Source organism: Cupressus sempervirens, chromosome 10 (genome assembly GCF_028749045.1).
Source record: "Cupressus sempervirens isolate cs-2001-9-10 chromosome 10, ASM2874904v1, whole genome shotgun sequence".
Lineage (NCBI taxonomy): Eukaryota > Viridiplantae > Streptophyta > Pinopsida > Cupressales > Cupressaceae > Cupressus > Cupressus sempervirens.
This window is the reverse complement of record NC_143127.1, coordinates 295,992,935-296,018,556: the sequence shown is the minus strand read 5'-3', so window position 1 is coordinate 296,018,556 and position 25,622 is coordinate 295,992,935.

Sequence of the window (25,622 nt, the reverse complement as noted above, 5' to 3'; positions counted from 1 at the left end):
CATTAATTTAGAGAGCCTCAAGTTAGCATTTTTATCTTCAAGAAAATAAGAATCATAAAGAGCCTCTTCCACCCTCAAAGAAATACTAGCAAGAACCTTTAACTAGGAATTAAGGATTTGACCACTCTTCACTTGTTCACAACAATATAAAGTTTTTGGTTTAGCACCCTTATGACCCTCTCTCTTTGATTCATGTTTTTAATATCCTCATTACCATTCCTAAAGTTGCACAATTAAAATTTAGTTTATTCACAATGCAAGAATAGATTTTGATCAACAGGCTAAGAATTGTACAACTCAAAAAAAGGATTATCTCTCACTTGGTAATTTTTTCAAAATTCTATTGGTATATACAATGTGTTATATTTTTCCTAACTGGCCTTGTTTTTGAGTTCTTCATAACATTCTTTTATTTTTATTATTGTTGTAATGATACTTTTAGACACAACAATAATCATTTCTTCACTTAAACATATAAGAGGACCATCGAGAATAAAAATCTCTTTTTGTAAACAGCAAGACCATTCAAACTTTGATTACATGGTCGATGACTATGGCTTAGGAATGGAACTTTCTACCACAATAGGATCAAATTTATTTGGGATTTAACTTCTTCTACCATATAAATAAAATATTCTTTTGGAACAAATGTAGGCTGAAAATATAATTTTTTCATACTTTCACAAATTTGACCTGAGCATTCCTTTGTGCATGAATGTCTTCTATCAGAAAAATCATCTCCTTTTTTTCTTCATCAAGAGGTGTATTTATACTCCCTTTACTATTTCTAGAGTCACAAATAAATGTATTCATGGAGATAACTATTACTTGACCATCTTCACCTACAACCTTGCACCAGAAGTCATTATCTAGTGCTTTCAAGAAGAGGTAGCGTAGACTCTCTTATTTCACCAAATTAAGTTTTTATTTTTCAAAAGAGGTAGCTGAATATCCACTCTTTTCCATAGAATTTTCATTACTAGACTCTTCCTTAAGAAACTTTGACCTCTCATCTATTGTCTACAATTGATAATTCCTTGCTTGAGATCTTGAAGAAAATGATATCTCATATACATGTCTTTCAATAGTAATGCACATTTTTCGTCTTTATAAGTATGTAATCTTTTTTTTTTTACATCACAAATACTCTTCTTAAAATCTCATTAAAACACATGAAGCATTTCATCATCCACTGCAAATAACTCTTTAAAAGTTGGTGGATGTATTCTTTCAAACTAATCTCTTTTCTTAGCTTGGTTATGTACAGTCATTCTAAAATCTTTAATCACACAAACTCAACAACCTTATCTTTGGAACCACACCAAAATAAGCAAGAAATTACTAATCTTTTTGGGTCCCCAACAAAGTCACCAAGAATCTATTATGAGCATACCTTCCAAAAATAAACACACAAATTGACTCAAAATGCCCAAAAAGAAGAATAAATGTCACCAATAGTTGGAGAAGTTATCATTGGGTTGAAAAATTTCCTCTAATTTGAGAGGTACAAACTCCCTTATAAATTATGAAATAAATTAAAATATTAGACATGTTTTTTAATGTGAAGTAGTAAAAGGTCACTGGCATATACCCATAGCCATGTAAGTAGATGAGATAGAAACTAATTTTCAAATCAAGTGATGAAAAAAAAGCTAAAATAGGGTAAAGGGTAAATATTTAAGACAATGATACAATAATCCATGCTTTATATTAGTATACTTGAGAATGAGAAACTTAAATGGAACATAAATTCAAAATAAAGCACAACTTAAAATGAATTATTTCTACATCTCATAATAATAAATAGACATTAATGTATAAATATAGAAGTACAAAGTCTATATGTAATTAGAAGAAAAACCTAAACACACACATGATAAGAACCATCATCATTCCACTAATGTTTTGTGTAACAATTCAAAGACTATACTTTCATATATGAGACCTTTCAGTATTTTCCCCATTTTTAGCTCTTACCAAAATTTAAAAACTCCTTTATATGCATTTTATTTAAAAAATCATTTGCCTCCCTACAATGACTATTATGGTAATGAAAAGAATTTGGAAATGGTTACCAAAGTTACTTTAAAAGATATGTACATAATTCAAATTAATCTTTAAAGTGCAAGATCATCACCCATACAAAATCATGTTGAGAAATTCATCCATTTCCCTAAGGAATTCATCAAGATCAGGGACTCCTCCATGATTCTAGATTATTTTGTGAAGTTCTACTATGTCTCTTTCTATTTTAAGCTCAAACTTTTCACTTTCATAGTGAGAAAAAGTGATTTTCAATTCGCACACAACTATGAAAAGATTAGAGATAATATCAAGTTGTTCAAATTCTTTCTCTGTTAAACCAATTTGTCATATTGACTAAGGGTCCTCATTGCAAAACTCACCATTTGTGAGTAATCGCATTCTAAAAGAAGAAGTGAATTCCAAAGGTGGAAAACATGAGGCACCTTAGACAAGGAGATGACATAGAAAATTAGTTTGAAATATTAATTGCAACATTTCTCCATATGAACTTAATCATGACAACCTAGCAATAAATTCATGGTGGCATGAGAATCAAATGTACATATGACACCTTTTTACCAAAATAACATAGTTTCATTCTCACATTTTAATTTTCCTACCATTGGTCATGTCAAAATCTTTAATGATCCAATTCAAATTAATTCCTGCATCATTCTTGGCTTTCTAGATTGAACCACCTGGATTAACTTATTGTCTATTGATCACTACTTTTCACAAGTTTCAAACTAGAGGTCACTCATTGTGACACTTTAGAAACCAATGACCCATATTCTATGCAATAACGACTAAGAGGGTGCCTTAATTTTTTATTACATGGATGTCAAAGAAGATATTATGAATTATCTTCAATAGATATGATTCAGGAGCATCCTAGGTGTAAGAGCAATCTTTCATCACCCAAAAATATTTTCTTTCTTTTTCTTGAATAAGAGATGTCTAAGTGAAAATGTGTTGTCTATGGAGTTTCGCTACTTAGTAATTCGATCATATGAGATTGCAATGTCCTAATTTTAGAGGTGGATGTTCATCTTAGATATATCAACTTGCCAATTGAGGCTTAGTACCATATCATGAGTATTGGTGAAGTTATTGTGTATTTTGGTGTGAAAATTTGCTGTAAAAACTTTAGGCTCAGTTTTGAAGGCCTTAGAGGCTCCGAATGGGCTCCAAAATGAGGTCAACTAGAGCTTCCACCAATCATGCCCTCTAGATTAGAAGCTACAGATTCCATAAGGGGTTATAATAGCTAATCAGATCAAAGGTTCACAAGTTACGGTATTATAAGGTTGGGCCAACCAAAATTTCTAAAATAAATGTCACAATGATTTGAGTAGACTCTATATGTAACTTTATAGTTGGTCAACCTTAAGGGTTAGGGTTTGATGTATAGAAATTTCCTGGGCAATGTAAAATTTCCTATATAAGGAAGGCCCATAGATTTGTCTAAGACAACTCTAGGTGATAGTTCACAACTATGTCTCATAGATTATTGTAAGGAATGTACCCATGTGAGTTTGCATATTGTAATTCAAAATTCTATAATTCTGCATTTGCGGTGATAATAAGAAGCCCATATTTTATTCTCACAAATTGTTGTTATTTTTTTGTTTTTGTTATGTGTTTGTGGTATTAAGGAAAGTACTCTTCATCGAGTGGTATCAGAGTACCTTGTCATCAAGACATATAATAATGAGTAGTCTATTTCAATTCTAACATAATATTCATCCCTTGTGAATCTTCTTATTCCAACATTTAATCAATTAGAACCGAGGGACACATAGAACTATATTAACTCAATTAAGCCTTATTGGATGGTAGGCATGGTATAAAAATTTGCATGATAGTTATGGATGTTTGACACTTGCCTCCTTTACTAAGTTGTAGATATATTTTCTATGGATAAGAATTGATCTACATGAAATTTCATATAATCAATCATGAAAAATAAACTTATAGTCAACAACAAAAGAAAATAATGGCCATGCATAATTTCTTATTCGTTTATAGTCACCAAAAAAAGTATTATTGAACTTAAACTCCACATTGGTATGCTAATCTTGAAAATTCCACATTTATTAGAAGAAGGCACATGAGATATTGGTTGGGATTCTACAAGATAATACAATCTCTCATGGTTTTAATGAATTAAACTTACAACTTCAATTTTAGTGTAGAATTAGAAGTTTTTTGATGAATACCCCTTTTCCACTAAAAATATTATAACGTACATATTCACCAAAAAATATTGGGGGATGCAAGATAAGTCCATGAAAGTCACACAATCAGAGGCGAGAATATTTTATATCAATTATTCATTAAAAAAAAAAATGGGAAAAGCCTAGAAAGAGCCACCTAAACCAACCAAAGTTATGTCAGTTTGGTAGTGGTGGGGTGGGGTTAGTGGTGGGTCTTGATAATTATCTTTTCCCAACACATCAATGGGGCTAGGGATCGAGGTTGGAAGAGACCACCCATCTTCAGTTTCCTTCTCCTTAATTTCTTCACCGTGTCACAAATCAACATTAGAAGTTTTGGTTGTGGGCATCAACAAATTTTCCATTTGTTTATTATTTTGCAATAATAAAAACAACATTTTTTATTTGTTAATTTATGTATCAATTCTCATATGAAATCTCAAATTATTTATAATGTTGTGCATTAGAGTTTCATAATGTATTTATGAATAACTTATCATATGAACATTTGGAATTTCCCCCATATATATATATATATATATATATATATATATATATATATATATATATATATATATATATATATATATATATATATATATATATATATATATATATATATATATATATATATATATATATATATATATTTATTTATTTATTTATTTATTTATTTATTTATTTATTTATTTATTTATTTATTTATTTATTTTTATTTTTATTTTCTAAGTTATTTTTTATAATTACAAGTTGTTACCTATTAAAAATAAACCTCCTCTCTTTTTTTAAATGACTCCCACATTACATCATGGTCCTAGCAACTTCATGGAACAACTCTAGTTATCTACAATATCATGCATTATGCTTTTCCAATTCTTACGTAGTGCACCATCCAAACAAGGGTTTACAATAGATTAGTCCCATTTTCTTGTTTAAGAGCTATATAACCTTACAATGAACAAAGATTAACATGAAGTGTTATTTTTTTATTGGTAAAGTTATTATTTTATTATTAAATAAGATTTTATTTTATTTTAATATATGGATTTTTTGGTTTGAAACCATAAAATATTCCATGAAAACCAAAGACCTAGAAGACTAAAATCACACCCTACAAAAAATAGACCTGCCTGCAACCTACAAATTGAGAAATTTTTAGAGTTCTTCCACATAAAGAAACCACCATCCTATTATAGTAATCACTCTTATGTAAAAAATATAAAAGTTTCCTAGATTTCCTAGCTTTGAGAAACCAAAAATTTGTGAACTAACTAAAATACTTCAATCTTAGCTAGGGGTTCTTTTCATCTAACTAAGGAATACTCACCCAATAATTTTGCTTTGACAATTTCTTTCTCTTTTAAATTTTATTCACCACTTTGTGTCCAAGAAAATGTTCCTCCCTTTCTCCATCCTACATATAATCCTTAATGAATTTTCAACCCACCTAAGCCTCAACATGTTGCTTCTCCTTTTCTTTATCAATACTCCATAAAAAGGAATGGACACAAAGGAGGCAAAACTTTGACTACATGGAGCCAATCTCCATGTCATGTGAAAAATATTTCTCTTGGTTTCATCATTTCTATGAATGCCACCATAGATGTCTAGATATCTAAACCTTGTTTCCTATTAGTGTCCAACACTTAGTCATTTTCTAGGTAGCGTTGGTTGATCATCACTACAACTAAGCCACCCAATGAAGGTCAAGCATTTATGGACTTATTTATATTTCAATACGAGCTAAGAAAATCTAAGGTTTTTGAGCACCCTAGTATGGACCAAGTCTTAATATATACTGAGTAAAGATAAAGGAAGTTGATAAAAGTAGAGATAGTATATTCTAAGTGAGTTAGTCACTACCGAGAATTCAGATTGAGAAATTTTTAGAGTTTTTCCCACATAAAGAAACCACCATCCTATTATAGTAATCACTCTTATGTAAAAAATATATAAGTTTCCTAGATTTTCTAACTTTGAGAGACCAAAAATTTGCGAACTAACTAAAATACTTCAATCATCTTTTCATCTAACTAAGGAATACTCACCCAATAATTTTGCTTTGATAATTTCTTTCTCTTTTAAATTTTCTTCATCATTTTGTGTCCAAGACAATGTTCCTCCCTTTATCCATCCTACATATAATCCTTTATGAATTCTCAACCCACATAGGCCTCAACATGTTGCTTTACCTTTTCTTTATCAATACTCCATAAAAAGGAATGGACACAAAGGAGGCAAAACTTTGACTATGTGGAGTCAATCTCCATGTCATATGAAAATATTTCTCTTGGTTTCACCATTTCTATGAATGCCCCCATAGATGTGTAGATCTCTAAGCCTTGTTTCCTATTAGTGTCCAACACTTAGTCATTTTCTAGGCAGCTTTCCAACCCACCCAATTAAGGTCGAATATTTATGGACTTGTTTATATTTGAGTACATGCCAAGAAAGTATAAGGTTTCCAAGCACCCCTAGTATGGACCAAGTCTTAGTATATACCAAGTAAAGATAAGGGAAGCTGAGCAAAGTAGAGATAGTATATTCTGAGTCTGTTAGTCACTGTCAAGCATAAAGAAGCCAAGGGACAACATGAATATCAGTAATGATCGAACATTGGGATATTCCAATGTTGCATAAACCCATTTTTACATATGTGTTTCTTATGGCACAAACACTTATGTAAATCATTTTGGATGACTTCTATATGATATTTTTAGATTGTAGAGATAACTAAGGAGGTCATTACACATTTTGTCAGAGGGCATCAATCCTTAGGAAGGAAGAGTAATCAATCAGAAAATTTGAAGGACTAAGTGGTAAAAGGGAGAACTCTGGATCGTTGATCACGATCTAGAACATTCTCCAGCTATTTATCTAAGAAGGGTTCAAGCCCTATATCATAAGGATGATCATGTATGTGCAAGAAGGTCAAGGATAGAGTGAACGAAGGCAAATTTTGTTGATTAGAAGCAAAGATAAAAGAGAGCAACCTAGCAGTGAAGGGTAGAATAGAGTATATCAGATAAGAATATCAAATCAATCAAGGAAAGAGAAGATACATAATCTAGAAATAGAGTTCTAACTGAAGGATCAGGTACTGAGTCATTCTAACAAGTGGATCAGGGTAGATCTCTTAATAGAGTGGTTTTGACAGACCTATTTAAATCTCCTAACAGAATGCTTACTTAGTTGTAAGTTTAAATCCTTTAATCAAGGTAGGCTATATAAGTCTTGCAAGCTCCTAACAGGGCATACTGACTAAACATTGTAGCCTTAACAGGTATACTTTATTGCTATAGTAGTGAAGATTTGTGGTTATCATCCCCACCCCAATTTTAACTTCACCTTGGAGGGTTTCTAGGTAATCAAATCTTTGTGTTATGCATTTGCATTTATTTTCATGTTAATGTATGTGATGAATACTCAAATTTATTTCAATATTTCATTTTATGATTATAAGGTATATGATCTAGGTATGAGATGGGAAAATGGTGAATATAACATTTTTGTTTCAAGGAGTTAAAAGTTTTTGTAGATCCTCATTCACCCCACCCCCCCTCTCAGTATCTTACTTCCCATTAAAACTTCCAACAATTAGTATCAAATCTTTTTTCTCTTAGAAAGAGTCTAACAACTTGAGAGTTAAGATCTTGGAGATGGAGGCTTACAAATTGGGAAAGACCACTGAAAATCAAATGGGTGACATCTAAATAATATTGCAACAACTTGAAGTAGCTAGAGAGGAGTTGAAGAAATCCTTAAAGAAAAGAAAATATATGGCCATTCAACATAATGATACACTCTATCAAGAAGTGGACACTAAAGAAAATTTTGAAGATGGAAATTCCAATGAAAGTGATGTAACAATAACATACCTATTGGAGAAGAACAACATTTTGAATGAAGAAGTCAGAGGATTGAAGAGAGAACATCAATGAATAGAATAAGAAAGTTAAAGAATACAGAGTCATGGCATAAGGAGACAAAAGAGAAGTGGCTACCAGACATGATGAAAGAACATATGATGTGAAAAAGCTCAAAAACAACTAGTTGGACATGATGAATCAACTGCACCTTGCAAATCAAGAACTAAACAAAAAGGACATAGAGATTGCAAATTTGAGATCACAAAGTGATCAACTCATAAATGAGTTGAGATCTGAGAAGGAACTTATGGAGAGGATGAACAAACCTAATGAAGCTATAAGATACTTTGAAGAGCTAATGAGATCACCAAGGACACCTAGTGACACCTTTGGACTAGGATATACCAAGAATTTGTCATCCATTAAAGAATGAGAATCATCCAAGAGTGGAGAGAAAAGAAATGGAAAGTCAAAAGGAAAACCTACAAGTCATCATTGTGGAAAATTGGGACACACAACAAACATTTGTAGAAGCAAGATTGGTAAGCAAAATGCTAAACCAAAATTCAATGGATATTGTTTTAACTATAAGAAAAAAGGGCATGAAGCACATGAATGTGGGTCAAAGGCAAGCGATACAACTATTGTACCTAGATTTGAAGGACATTGCTACAACTATAAAAAATATGGATGTAGAGCTCAAGAATGCAAAACCAAGGAAAAATCTAATTGGGCATCCAAGAAGCAAGAGCATGCACCTAAACAAGGTAATTTTCATAACTAGGATTATAACACATGGTATAGTTGTCATTATTGTGGAGAATATCGTCACATTTTAGAAAATTGTATTAGGACACATTTCAAAGGAAATTACAAGAAATGGTTAAATGGAAGCTTAGTTTGCTTTAGTTGTCACAAGGTTGGACACATAAGCAAGAAATACAAGACCCTATCACCAGCACCAAGCAATGAACAAATCAAAGGAAAATTTGATGTAGAGAAAACAAGGAATGAGTTGAATCAAACCTAGAGAAAGAAGGTAGAAGCAAGAAGCAGTGGATCAAGTGAAGCCAAGGTCACCCAATCCAATGGATCAAGTGATCACACCACTTCTATCTAAATGTATGCCAGGAACCATACACTTGAATGCTAAATTACATATTAGTTCCTAATAGGAGTTAAGTTAAAAGTCCATATCTACATGAATTAAGATGCAATAGGACAAATCTAAAGAAGAAATTGAGCAAAAGAATTCATATGCATAATAGATGCCAAGTATTAGTATTATTGTCTATAGCAACTGAGTATTGCTATATAAACTGAGTTCCCATACAAAACCAAGTTGATACATTGACAGAGCTAAGCATGCAATGATAATGAAGACTAGGCGATGGAAAGAAAGTTTTGTGAACAAAATTGTATGTAAAGTTCGAGACAATTATAATGCACCTAACATAGTACAAAACATTTATTGAAGACCTAATTTGACAAATTCAAGTTTTATATCAAATTTTTGAAGATCATTTTCATTCACCAGGAAATTTCAAACCTTCAAAACAATTTTAAGGTGATCTAAGAGTGATTTTAGTGAAAGTTTGTGTGAATCTATAGTGCACCATTGAAAAAGTAATAAGTGAAGTAAGACTTAAGAACCAAGTACAATTTTTTTGAGAAGTTGATGAATATTTTTTGAAATCTTATTTCAAAAATGACATCTTCTGCATCTACATCTAGCAAGGAAATGTTGAAGGAAAGCAATGCACATATCGTGAGAAACAATCAATGTCCTTCATTGATGTTTAAGGCATACCCTAAAATCATGATGAGTGGAGACACATCAAGTGCTTTGTCATTTATTCCACCCACATTCATTATGGTACATGACATTCGTTCATGTTATATGTGCAAGGTAGGAGAAATTGGAGATTATGAACAGAGAAATAACTATGATAAATTGTGTGAGAATGAAATTTTGAAAGATGAAAACAAGGTCATTATTGAGAAAGGGCTTACTTATGCCATAACTTTTCCAAAGGTTTTCAAAATGGAATGGATCAATATTTTCTTTACCAGTGTGTACGACATGAAATTGTGGCTAGAAGGTGGACCAGCAAAGATCAATAAGGCTATAATCCACCAAGTGACATGATATCCAACCCTAGGCTAGGTGAAGACAATGAGGTGTGCAATGAAAAAAGTTATTGAAGATCAAATGAAGGCCAAGTGGAATGGCTAAGGGATTATTGAAGATCAAATGAAGGCCAAGTGGAATGGCTGAGGGATTTCAATAGATGGTATTAAGGATCATGTTGTTTAATTTGTTATGTGTGATTGCATACAAGCTCTATTAGTCAAGTTGATTCAATAGTGTTCCATGCATAGTAGTGGACTTACGTTATAAGATTGTCAAGAATGCTCATATTTATGACCTTTTTGAGATACAATTGACACAAGTGGCAGAGAATCTTGGAGCAATAAGGAAGGCCAAGAATAGATTATGTAAGTTTGGGTCACTATTGGTTTGCAAGGATAACTTTAAGAAACCCCCTCCCCAGAAAATTTATAAAATGTTGGTGAATCCATCATTTTTTCCAAAGGAAAAAAATATCTTCCCTTGGAAAAAAATTTTCAACATACCAAAACTTTAATTTTATTGGCTATTTTTTTCCAACATGGACAATTTTCATAAAATTGAGGCAATTAATTCATTTATTGGGGATGAATATGTAATTTATGAAATGTTTTTTTCCTCTCAAATGAAGAATATATGAATTATGAGGCAATGTCTTCCCATTTGATGGAAAAAATACATAACATACCAAGCAATGTTTCCCCTTAGTTGGAAAGGGTACATAATTAATTAGGCAATTTGGTTGCTTTTAATGCAAAAAAAAAAAAGTAACGCATTAGTGAATGTTGTACAACTTGTTTTTAAAGCATGTGAAACATGAAAATTAATTTCCTTTTGGCATAAAATGCATACTTTAGAAAACCACGGTGGTGACAAAAATGGGCATGTGTACTTAGAGTGCAAGGTTTTCTCTAGATTAACAAGTGTAGTTGGAAAAATCAATCAGCATGGGAGTTCCTAATTAGGAGCATCCAACAAGAAAAGCACCACGCCATGTAGTACACCCAAGGCAGGTTGGGTTGAAGTAGATTAGTATGATATTATTAGTAGCATGATGAATGTTGCATGGGATCTCTAGATAAATTATGCCAGGAATATCAGTGGTCAACATGAACTAGAGTAGGAAGCAAAGAGGAATTGGACCAGGCAATTTGTGATTTACAACGACGAGCTCAATCCACATGTTACAAACATAGAACATATTGACAATTTCTTGGCAATATTTTGAGCTATGCAGTGGGTACTTCATTAATTTTATTATTTTCCAAATCATTTTATAAATTTTTTGGGAAAATTATGCAAATTAGTTATTAGTTACCAAAGAGTCTGAAGCTTGTATGCGCCCCTTCATTTTCTATAAGAAGGGATACCAAGACTCCTTGGGAGGTATATAAAGCATATACAACATACAATAGGTATACTTATAAGTTATTATACTATGTTGAATCTTCATAGAATAGAATTTTACATAGCCTCTTATAAGGTTATGCAACTATTTCAATTTTTTGACTTTATTGTACTCAAAATTTTAAAATTAATATAAATCTAGACTATTTTATGCCTCACTAGATGATTGTTGATTAGTTTATTTTTAGCCTATCAGAATTTGTCCCAAAAGGCCCTCCCTACTTGATAGAATACATATTAAATGTGTTATGTAATGTCTACCAAGTGACAATTGGTAATAAATACAACATAATGGAATTGTACCAAACAATAGTGTATTGTTTGATGATTATATATCAACAGTGGGAGTTTTATTTCGGGTCAAATACCTAGAGTGAAACCTTGATCTAATTTTAATTTATGCAATGGTTACAAGTGTCCACTGTCCCCATTGCCACCTCCACTTAGCACTTGTAGTGTGAGTTGACATTAATTAGATGTCACATTGTTGTCAATTAAATTCCCTCTACCATCCACTTTGTATGCTTCAGTTTTGCTTCAGTATTTAAAGAAAATTTATAAACTATAATCTTGTATATGTGGGAAATATTTTCAAAGATTTTCTACTAAAAGAATTTAACTTTAAGGACTAAGGGATATAGAAGGTTAAATGAATGTCAAGGCAATCGACCTTATTAAGTTATTAATAGGCCTTTTCTTCATCATTTATCAAAAAAAATTTTGAAGTGACTATGGTAGTGTTTGGTAGTGATAATTTTTGTCTAGTTTAGGTAAATTCTATCTAGTTTAGGTTAATCACCTTGCCTCTAGTGTTGGTGGTGCAAATTGTTCAGTTTAGGTAAATCATTTGCAATGTGTTAGGACTCAAATTTGCTTTCCTGATTTGAGTACCATTTCAAGTTTTTGAGTCATTTTGAGCCCTTATAAGTGCATTCAATGCATGTGTACCCAGATGATCTTTTGAGGCCTAAAAGGTGTTTAATGTTTCTAACACCTTGTATTCATCATATCCATGTGTTCCATGAAGATAACTTGTCACTCCAAGTCATTGCAAGTCATTCTGTGAGGTTTCATTTTGAGCAATGTTTAGATCTACATTTTTGCTCAAGTGTCAAACAACGACAGGAACCCTAATTTGTATTTGAATATCTTGCACCCAATAATGTTTCATGACTCACTACTTTGGGAATGTTTAGTACTCATATCAAAGAATATATATTTCATATTTTGAGTCATTTTGACATATTTTGACTAGGTTTTGAATCCCTCAAATTTGGTTGTCTGTTGTTGTCATGCTGATGTAATTTGTTCAAAATTTTGGGAGGCCCTATTTGACTAGTTGTAACTTTGACCCAATTGACCAAAATGAGAAAATTCTTTTTGAGTTGCATTCTAGAGGTCAGAGACTCATTATATTTTGGATGTGAACCTATGAAAAATCTATTTGACTAGAATTCAAACGTGATTCCTAATGTAATTTATGATGTTTTGCTAGTGTCAAGAAGTGCAGATTGATTAGTACCCCTGTTTAGGATGTCATAACTATGAATCTATGATAGATGAAATCAAATAGATCTTACCACTATGTTCTGCTCTAAAAATTCTTTAAATGTGTCAGTTTGCAAGTCTTGACAAATCTATCTATGCACTTCCCCAGGTCCATTCCATTTGCAAAAATCACTTTTCTACCATTGTTCCCAGTTTTGCAAATCCAAGTAGCCCACTTTGCACGCTTGCTAATTACGCCCTATTATTCATCATGAGCCCAAATCACAAATTTATACTATCCTCATGACAACGAACTAATGCCCCAATTTTCAAGTCCTCAAGTGTCAATTTGACCTATTTCCAAAGCCAAAACCAAACAAATTTTATAGTTTTCTGACATGTTTGTTTGCAGGAAATTTTGACTAGACAACTTTGACAGTCAATATCTTTTAACTGAATGATCATCATGGCACAAGATCTAATAGGGTAAGACAACATAGAATAAAGAATCAATTTGTCTAATTTCAAGGCTCAGTTAAGTGTTTCTATTAGTTTTCAAGGCTAGATAGAGGACCCCTTGGCACGAAAATTACAAATTGTAAGAACAAGGTGAACTCAATTTTTAATGGTCAATCAGTGGTCGAGTTTGATCTTGATCAGTACCAAGTGCTCATCAAATCAGTTTGGGATGTCAATTGTTTGAAAATAATTTTTTTTTTAGCTGTACCCACTTTGGGGCCCAACTAAATTCATCAGATCACTAAAGGGGATGGAATCTTCTTGGTCAATGGGATAATATATAACATGCACTTATCATCAAAACTAGTCATCAATTGAATATGTTTGTGCATAATTTAACACATGAATTGGCATATATGTTTATGATCATGTGAACTTTGGCAAGTTGGATCCTTGAATGAAGTCATAGCTGAGAAATTATGTGGCAACTACTTGGTTGGTATATTTGGGTCTAAAGGAAATTTATAAATGAATATTCCAATACATTTCCTATAAAATTATTAAACAAAATCCCAAGATACTATTTGGTGAGGGGCCTATGAAGACATGCTTCAAATATGGAGAAGAAAGACACTTTTCTCATGGTTGCAGAAGAGTTTCTAATCTTGGTAGGTGGATGCCTAACGTAGCAAACCTTGGCAAAAAATGCCTTCAAGATGATGCTAACTTGTTCAATTTTTTATTAGTGCCTCATGATTTTTGGTAAGGCACCTTCATGGATAGAAGTGGAATACTGATGCAACATTTTTCCATTGATCATTTCAATTTTGAACCAATTGTCTCTATCAAGAGAAGGTGTGGAAGCACCCACAATCAAGAAGAAGAGGGTGGAGAGTGGAGGATCATCAATCCCACCAGTTTTTAGGATGTGTGAGTGTATGGAGCTTGCACAAGTGCAAATAGAGGAGCTTTTAACTAACAAAGGATTCAAAATGATGCACCAACATGAAGATGAGAAGTCAATGCAAGTTAAGACATGAGGGGAGACAACTACAGAACAAAGCATCCACATTTCAAGAGGAAGCCACATGGTGGAGAGTTTTTTCTTTGCGAGAATCTATGTCTCTTCCCTTAGTAAGCATTGGAAGCCTTAGGAGATCCAACTGCAGCAATGACGGTATCTAGAGCAATAGTCTGAAGTCTAAATTAGCAATGTGAAGTGTGGTAATTATGAGGAGAAGTGTAAGGGAAAATGGAGATCTATATTGAACTCCCCTCCTACTCACTGGTCCAAAATGTAGAAGCAGAGCCACTTATAGGAATGCCAAAGGGACCTCCAATCTAGTCATTGCAATAGACATCATGAGATTGGCATAATCATCCTATTCATGTTGGTTCTAAGGAGGGTGATGTAAAAAAAAATTCCAAATGTAGCGATCCACATGGATTGGGCACCCAATAATGGTATGGAGCACATGGAGGGGGAAGCCGTGAAAGCATAACATAGGCAAACATGAGGAAAAACAAAAATATGAATCCCACATGGGCCCCAAAGTAATATTTTTATGCCTTTAAATACATGACAACACAATATGGCTATTGTCTTTAAGACAAAGAGCTTTTGTAAGTGCAAGCCACATGTGTGAGGGCCCCACCATGGAAGATAGCTAGAGGAGATAGCTAGCATAATTTTGATAGGTTGTATAGGCACCCAAATTGGAGATAAAATGGTCATGTCATCAGTTACACGTGGCATGAAATCACAGCTTCATGGCAGAAACTATGCAGTTAGGATGAAACCACATGACAACATGAAAAAGGCTTATGTAATCACATCACAATGTTGCAAATAGAAAGTGTTGTGTCAAAAAATTGTGGCGAAGGTGCACCATGAATGAAATTGCAACATCACAAGCCTAACCGCGCAGTCAGAGGTTAATTGCACAATAGTATGAAACCATCAGATAACCATCAATCACAACATCGCCAGCATTAAATGTTAAGCCAAATAAATGATGTGACCTTGCAAAATTTCTTATTTCATAGTTTCATAGAAGTTAATCATGGTTAAGCCAAAATAGTTCTAAAGCTACGAAGTGGGGTTAGGCACCAGCTCATCGGGGTTAAGCTAGATTTAGAGTTAAGACCTGTGAGCTCATAAAATTATGACATGTGGCAAGGCTCTCCAATACACCAATGATAGGGAAGTAATGATGTGGTGAGTCTAGCCAATAGGAGGCTGCCACATGGTGCTCAGTTGGCAGTCAAACATGAGAGTTGACTTAGATTAGGAGAGAAGATAAAAAGGGGGAATAATAAAAATTAATATTTTATTATCTTGCTCCAAGATTTGAACGTCCAAGCTCTAAAATGGAAAATTTAAATGTTTTAAGGAATTTTCTATAGTTTTAACTATAGGATTTTTTTTTTTTTTTCATTTTACACTATGTTCATCAGTTGGGTCTAGAAATTTCAAATGCATGCCAGAGGGGTGATTCTCATCGAAAATGTAGAGTGTAATATACCATCAAAACTGGGAGAAGATGAACTTTGCAAATATGGGATCAAAAATTGTACAAGTATTCATTGGTATAGGTTATAAGTAGTTTTGTGTTTTCTAGGGCATTCTTAGTCAAATGGGAAAAATTCATCATTGAGCATCAAAATCAATTGGAAAGCAGACATTAAAGTTTTTGGCTCCAAAATTCAAAGGAAAATGACTCTGAGAGTTACTTTTTGCCTCTAGATGTCATTTGATAGGTGTTTTTTCCCTTGTCTTAAAAAATTAGATTTGGCTTTCAAATCAATTACATGTCTTATTCATTCTAAAGATATTTTCAAGCCTTCTTCAAGTAGCAAAGAAAAGATCTGATTTGTAGTTATAGAGAGAGTAGAGAGATGTTCTTCAACAATAGATGGAGGTTTTCCAAGTGGACAAATGGCAGCATCTGATCTGATCTAGGATTGCTTCCTTTTTATTTAACCTCTTCTCTTCTCTTTCTTTAGGGTTGGTTCTAGTTTGTCTATGATACCACAAGGTTGGTTCCCAATTTATCTGATCATGCTCAGCTAGGTTTCCACCATTTCTTCAGCATTTTTCTCTATTATGAGCAGCAATTGGAATTTCTTATAAGAAAATAGATTATACAGTCATCTATTATGTATAATCTGAGTCTTGCATACATTTGATGTATTGATTTCAAGGAGATTAATAGAAATATTTATTGAAAGTTTCATTCTGAACTTTCTCTCCATCTTCATGGTTTTGTAATTTTCTATTAATATATATAAGGTATATATTCTCTAGGTGTAGCTTGGCTTTGAAGTTGTATGCCATTGCATGTTTTACTATTGGATCAAGGGCTTGAGTAAATTGCTTAATATGCATTGACAAAATCATAGGGATCATGGGAGGATCTTATAAGTATGAATTTCAATTTGAAGATAGATGTTTGTTTACAAGGTGAATGGATAGATTAGATATCATAATATATGAGTATATCTCGGTATCCATGTGTATGTTTTGACTAGCTTATGCCCAATAGATAAGTGACTAGTCAGCTAGGAGATTGCATGTATTTGTTGTTCATACCTTGGGTTGTGTTGATATTCAACGTCATTAATCAAAATCTTTTCCCTTTCATGTTGAAGAGCTGAAAAGTGTTACCCTCACTTAGCTTATCTAGTTCATATGTCATGATTCTAGTTATTTCATCTCTATGTTCTCTGCATAAGTATTAGAAGATTAAGGGTATTATCTACTTTGTTAGATTCAAGTATATGCTTTAACATTGGTACCATATAAGTGAATCAGAGGTACACCTGCCTAATTTTTGTAGAGCTTAAAGTAGAAGAAGGGTCTAGCCTTATAGTTGGCCCTAGTGTTTGAAAGAGTATGTTGTAGATGGGAAGTAGTTGCCCCTATATGTATTATGTTCTCATTGGGATTTTTGAAACATAATGTTTCAAAACACTAACATAATGGACACTCTAATAAGATTTAGGTGCAAACTGAAAGAACCATAAAAGGAAATTTCTAGGCCCTTTTCTTGATGAAAACCTAAATAAAATTTGGAAGGATGTTGGTCCTTTTTTCTTTGAGGCCATGGAAATGGTGCTCAGTCGTGAGTTTCTAGAGACTAAAAATAGATATTGTGTCAACATGAACATTAGTTCCTAATTTCTAGCATCTCTCCTCGATCTTGGAGGACAAAAGGTAGACATGCTTATGTTGTTGAGGTAGATATTCAAAGAAGTGTATCTAGGTGATGAAATTGATTTCATCACACATGCAAAATTAGGAGTGGGCATCCCTTGGGCTTGTGAATTGTCCAAGCTTTTACAACCTGGCTAGAATGTGGCAATGCAACCTTTTCTGTTGGACCTTATTGTTAGGTAGTTGAGGCACCACAAGAAATGGGCATAACGTAGAAGATACTATTTAAGAAAATTGTTTTATCTAGATGTTGAGACTACAGAAGACCCTGCACAAAATGTGTATCTTGATAAATTTACAAATTTAATCCTTATATGATAATTCTACACCGACGATGGGCACCACCACAAGGGTTTTCGAAGGTTGATGACATGTACTATCATATTTTGGGTTTTTTTAACAAATTAGAAGAAAAATCTGCATCATTCCTCATGAACATTGTAATTACCATTTCAATATTAATGAAAATATACAGTTTTATTTCAAAAAAAATTTAATGGATTATGGACTTGTAGACTCCTTGAAAGATTTGGAAATGTGTTTTTTAAAAAGATAAATATGATTAAGCTTCATCTTTAAGAGCTTTGCATTTGTAATGAAGTTAATCCCATTAGAAGTTTTTGTTGTTGTCCTCTGCAAAGAAGACACGTATCCAATTTACTCAAGAGAAAATTACATTATTATTATTAATGATAATAAAAACATCAATTAATGTTTTTTCTTCTGAAATTTAATGCCAAAAATAGTGAACATTCATTCCATCAATTCGATTTAAAAAGAAATCAAAGGCTCAAGTTGTATTTTGGATGAAAGTTCAGAGTCGAGATTCATTTTTTCAGTTGTCTCCCACAAGGAAGACATGTATCAATGTTTTTTTGAGATATTTTTATTGACCCTATGGCAATACATATTATTAATTAGTGACAAACCACTTAGCTATCTAGTAAGGTCAATTAATATTGCAATTGAACTTTCCACCAAGGAGTAGAATTTAGTGTAGCCTGAGAAGATGAAGGTATACTGTGTTAACCAAGCTCACAGTATGACTTGAGCTATTCATTATTATCAATGGGAAAAAAGTTCATGTGTGAATCGAGTTCATAGAGTTAACCAAGCTCTTTGTGTAAACCAAGCTAGCTATATCACTCGAGTTCCATGGTGTCATCCAAGCTTCCAGTACTAATTGAGCACTAGTATCACCCAAGATCACTACATTGACTGAGAGTCAACAAAATATCAAGAGCATTGTATTGCCCAAGCATCATTACTTGAGCTGATTTAAAGTTATATTTGGTTTTTATGAAAATATCTATTGTGGGAGTAGACTTGGTATAGAGTTATTGTTTAAAGGGTATATCAGAAAGATAAATCCATTTGTCTAGACTATGTAATATGTAAGAATAGAAGAATACATAATTATTTTGGAAACAAGAAGAAAATATGAAGCAGAATATGTAATCAGGCTATAAGTCAGTATAAAGTGTAGAGCAAAGACTCATCCATCATAGTCAGGTGATCATATTATTCAAGGGAACTTATTTAGAAAATCAAGTTGCATTATAGAGATCATCTTGTTGATTCATCCTAATATGTGCATCAATCAAATCCTTTAACTAGGTGGACCTAACAGTCTTTTGCTAAGTCTCTTAATAGAGCAGATACTTCATTGTATTGTAAAATCCTTTTGCAAGGTAGATTTAGTAGTCCTTCATACTCCTAATAGAGTAGATCACCAAAAGTGATCAATTGTAAGCACTTACACGCCAACTTTATTACTGTAGTAGTAAAGCTTGTGTGTGTGATCTTCACCCTAGTTTTACCTTCTACTTGGAGGGTTTATGGGTCACCATATCTTGTGTCAAAAGTGTTATGGTTTTGATTTCCTTATTGCTTTATGTTCATGCATGGAAGTAGATTAGTTGACCTAATGAGATAAAGATAAAGTTAGCTAAGTGTGAAAAGTTTTATTGGTTCCTAATTCACACACCCGCGCCCCCCCCCCCAATCACCTACTTGTCATTACATTTCCAACAATTGCTATCAGAGAAAGGTTCTCCTATTAGAGGCTTAATAGATAGAGAGTAAAGATACAAGGAAATGGAAGTGTACAAGTTAGAGAAAGTTATTGATGATGAAAAATTGGATCTACACATGGCTATAAAGAAAGTTAGGAAACTCAAGGAATAACTCACTCACTCTCTGAAAAGAAGAAAAGAATTTGCCATACAAATGAATGAAAAAATATATACAGAAGAAACTATAGAAGACCTATACAAAGAAAGAGGCTCAGAAGAAGCATATGCAACTATAGAAGATCTATTGGTGAGGAATGCTACTCTACAAGAAGAAGTGATAAAATTGAAAAGAAAACAAGAAAGTCACTTAGTTAGGCTATGTGAAGTCATGGAACAAATGAACAAAGCATTGAATGAAAAAATAAATGGCAAATGAAGACAAAAGACTACCTACTACAAGGCTAGAGGAAAAGACAAATGGAATTCAATAGTTATCTCAAAATAAAGCAGACATGGTAGATTAGCTAGATGATGCAAATCAAGGAATCACCAATCTGAAAGCAAAAAATGAAAGATTCCATACTAAGCTAAGAGCAAAAAAGGAAATAAATGAAAGAAGATTGAGATCATAAGAAAGTGCAAATCAATTGTATGAAAAAACTGTGAATAGACCCAAAGGCACCACTGGCTTAGGGTATACCAATCAAGGAGAGTCATCAAAGAAAGGAGCATGAAAGAGAAAAAATACTACATGCAACACCTATGGAAAACTAGGTCATACTTCAAATTTTTGTTGGAACAATACCATGAAACTCAAATTCAAAGGTTAGTGTTACAATTACAGCAAGTATGGTCATAAAGAAAAGGAATATAGAACCAAATCAAAGTTTGAAGGAAATTGTTTCACATGTCATAAACAAGGTCACAAATATTCAGAGTGCAGATCCAATCCAAACATTCAGCATAATAGGACCAGACAAAGATCATTTATTAAGAATATGGGTACATTGGAGTAAACTATGTAGAAAATCATATCAGAAAAAGAAATACCAATATAAGATGCTATGTATGCAAGAAGATAGGTCACTTGGAAAGAAACTATATGAATAAAGACACAACAAACAATGAAGTGAATAAAGGCAAGTTAAAGATTAAAGAAATCGGAACTCAAAGGAATCAAAAATGGGTAAGGAAGTTAGAAGAAAGACCAAATAAAAAATTTATCATCATCCAATCAAATGAGTTGGGTGAACTATCTACATCCAACTAGGTTGGCAAGGAGATGACTGGAACTTAGAAATCAAGAAGATCTTACATTAGTTCTAGATGTAAAAAAGGGAGTAATTCAAATTGGCATACAAAAGATTCACAAGGCAAAGTAACAAAATTAAGTTTTAACCAAGTTACAACTTAGTTGTTACCAAGTTGTTTGTTACCACTGAGAAAAGTTAGAACCTATTTCTAACCGAGTTATGAAAGAAGATCAGTTCATGTCAAGCTTAATGACTTAATTGAGCTACTCTACCTACCACTATAAAAGGCATTTAAGTGGTAAAGATAAGGTAAAAGAAAAGGTAAGGATAAGGTAAAAATCTCTGATGAGATAGATTTGGGTAGTGAGATTGTGATTCCAAATTGGGATCAATCCAATCTCACTACTAATCAAATGGATATCCTCAGTGATCTATGGAGGAAAAGGGCACACCAGAGGAAGTTTAGATCAGAAAGAGGCAGAGGTAAAGTTCTTGAAGACATCAAGGATATATTTTTTGGATGTATTACAAATAGAGGTAAATAACGAGGCCCCAATTATTGATCAATTGATATATATTGTACATAAATTTAATAAAGATATAGATGGATAGGAAAAACTTTTGCAAAGGGCAGATAGAAAGTTTGAAAATAAAGTTTTGGAAAATGTAGCAAAGAAGATTGCTATTGATCAAGTGGAACTATCCACTCTGATTGGAACTTTTGAAGGAGTTGAAAAGAATATTGTTTCATTGTTCACAAAATTGTGTGATACATCAATTTTCACAAAGAAAATAAAGACAAAATGACAAAAAATTATAAATATTTGAAGAGCAGTGCTAGTCAGTTAGCACTTGACTTGAATACCAACTCAAATCATTTGTAAAAGATGTATTTTTGACAGATATGTAGGAGGAATTATTGAGGGAAGAAGCTAGATTAAGAGCAACTATTTTAGACATCCAAAGCATGATAATTCCTCATATAGATATGATGCAAAAGCATTTGGTACATGCAAAGACATTAGTACATGACACCAACTTCTTAGTTACAGATCTCATGATGGAGCTATCAACTAAACTCCAGATTGAACTGCACACTTTCAAGGTACTACAGAAAAATTGGCATAAAACTATGTCTTTAATTATGAAAGTGCATAATGATTTCCTCAAATATTTTGGTATCACTTTGTACGTATATGTTTTTATCATTTGTAACAAAAACAAAGGAGAAATATAGTATGTATATAATCAAGGTGGGAAAATGTATAGAGCAATATGATATAGATCAAATGTTCAGTCGAACAAAAATAATTTTGAAAAATCCAAATTTAGATAAAGTTGTAACCAAGCTACAACATTAACCAAGTTATAGAACCAAGCATAAGCACAGGGGGAGTTTGATAAGAAAATTTTGATTAAGTGATTATTTTTATTACTAACATAAGTACTCAAGATAAGTTTTTTTGTCACTAATGCCAAAGGGGGAGATCATTGACCCTATAGTAGGACATATTGTCAATTAGTGACAAACCACTTAAGCTATCTAGGAAGGTTAGTTAATACTGCAACTGAGATTTTCACGAGGGAATAGAATTAGTGTGACCCAAGAAAATGAAGGTATACTATGTTACCAAGCTCACAATATGACCTGAGCTATTCAATATTATCAGTGCGAAACAAGTTCATGTGTGAACCCACCCAAGTTCCACAATGTCATCCAAGCTTCTAGTACTAACTAAGCAATAGTGTCACCGAAGCTCACTACATTGCCTAAGTTTCACCAGAAGATCAAGAGCACTATATTGCCCAAGCATCAATACTTGAGCCTACTTAAAGGTATATTTGACTTTTATGAAGATATCTATTGTGGGAGTCGACTTGGTATAGAATTATTATTTGAAGGCTATATAAGAAAGACAAATCCATTTTTCTAGAGTGTGTAATATGTATGAATAGAAGAATACATGGTTATTTTGGAAACAAGAACCAAATATGGAGCGAGATATATAATCAGGCTACAAGGCAATATAAAGTGCAAAGCAAAGACTCATCCATCGCAGTCAGGTGATCATATTGTTCAAGGGATCTTATTCAACAAATCAAGTTACATTATAGAGATCATCTTGTTGACTCATCTTAATAGGCGCATCAGTCAAATCCTTTAACCAGGTGGACTTAACAGTCTTTTGCTAAGTCTCTTAACAAAGAAAATACTTTATTGTATTGTAAAATCCTTTTGTAAGGTGGACCTAGTAGTCCTTCATACTCCTAAAAAAGTATATCACTAGAAGTAATCAATTGTAAGCCCTAACAGGCCAAATTTATTACTGCAGTGGTGAAGCTTGTGGGTGTCATCTCCACCCTAGTTTTACCTTCTACTTGGAGGGTTTATGGATCACCATATCTTGTATCAAAAATGTTATGGTGTTGATTTCCTTATTGCTTTATGTTCATGAATGGAAGAATTTTAGTTAGTCTAATGAGATAAAACTGAAGTCAACTAAGTGTGAAATTTTTCATTGGTTCCTAATTCACCCCCCCCACCCCACTCTCTCAGAGTCACCTACCTATTATTACATTTCCAACAAGTTTGACATCATGTATCTCTTTGTAAGGTTTCTTTTCTTCCAAACAGTTCACATTTACTCTTCCTTGTCACATCTCTCACTAGATGACATAATTACCAAGAATACCATCGTACAATATACATGTTCTTTATTTATTTTATGTTAAGGGAAATACCTTTTGGAAGATTTTGTAGTGATAGGTTGGAAATCATCCCTTATTTATCTCAAGGGTTGGATTTCTAGTCTCCACTCTTCTTCAATGGATACTCTGATCAAACTTTATTGCCCCTCTCGACTCATGGCTTTCGACAAACCGATCAAAATAGAGCACATTATACAAATTGTCAAAGTTAAGAACAAGGTCATTTGGCAGGTTATCCTATGATGCTTAGGGACCCAATTTGTTAATAGTCCTAATAGATTTTGATCCAACCCAAATATTGTATTCATGTTAATTGTAGTAGCTCTCTATTTTTATGTGGACCATGATCTCATAGCCATCTTATGTAGGGAATTGTCTGAAGATGTTTTGCTTGGTGACTTGGACACTGTCCTCCAAAATATTGGGGTTGACCTTACCATCCCATTAGCAAAAAATTATAACATGTTTTATGTTCATGGGGAACTCATTGTCACCTAACAAATCATCTTCAAAGAGAACCCAACTAGCTTATGAGCATAAAGTGATTCCTACAAGAGGAACATGTGTTTCCTATTCTATTTTTGCTCAATCCTCGAGCCGTTATAAGAACATTATTTGGAGTGGTACTTCATGGAGGAGGATATCTTATAGGGTAGAACCCTGAGGGTTGCTATTGAGGACCTTTGGGAGGCCTTTAGAATGAACTAGTGACCATCTTGTGCTTTTTGTTTTAAATTAATCTATAGAGCTCACTGAAACTCAAGCTTTAAAACTCTCGTTACATTTTTTTAAAATTTAATTTTACTCCTACTGCTTATTTAAATCTTAACATTATCATTAATGTATTAGCATTGAAAATTTTAAATAACTAGGTTGACTATGGATGGTTTTATTAGAAGTTTTTTTTGAGTCACTGCCAGTTATAATGATGAACAATGCTCTCTATTATGATTTTCTTGGAACATTTCATTATTTAAGGGCTTTTATATAAATAAAATTTACATGAAATCCCTAAATGGTATTTACTCCTATGAAAATTATAGGTAGTGTCCAAGTTTATTATACTCTAACCCTACTAAGAAATACATCACATAGAAAGAAGTCACATGTACCAATGTAAGAGAACCTATCTGTGTCATTGATTTCAAGTCACCTAAGATAGATTGTACAAAAACTTCATCAAACCATTCCATCAATACTTTGGAACAAGAAAAAGAGAAAATTCAAGAAGTAAAACAACGAGAGAAACAATCCCACCAACAACTAGAGACACTATGAGACCTAGAAGTACATCAGGAAGGAGTTACTTTATGATGGGTTCCTCAACTACTCCTTGGAATGAAGAAGACATTGAAACTAGGGAATAAATGTTATCATAAGACCTTGAAATACTTTCCATTATGGAGAGAGTCCTCAAGAAAAATAAATAACAATGCCTTATGGCTCTAGTGCGAGAGGGGGCCAAGTTCCCACACAGTTTTTATATGAACAACCTTCAAATGGAAGAACTAGAACAACTCATAGACATACTCATTCAAAAATTCCAAGCTATGCAAGTTGAAATTGAGAGCCTAAAGAAAGCCAAAGCACCAAAAGTTGAGTTTAGTTTAGAGAAATTATGTCCACTTCCTTTTGACAAGAACATCGTGTTTGTGTCATTTCCACAAAATGGTCAAATTCCAAAGTATGTCAAATATTATGGAACGTCGGATCCACAAGACCATCTTAGAAAATTTTACACATTGAGCATGTAGCTCATTCATGAAATGACCTATATCTCATACAACTATTTCCCCACAGCTTAGGAGGAAAAGCTATGGAGTAATTCTCTAAA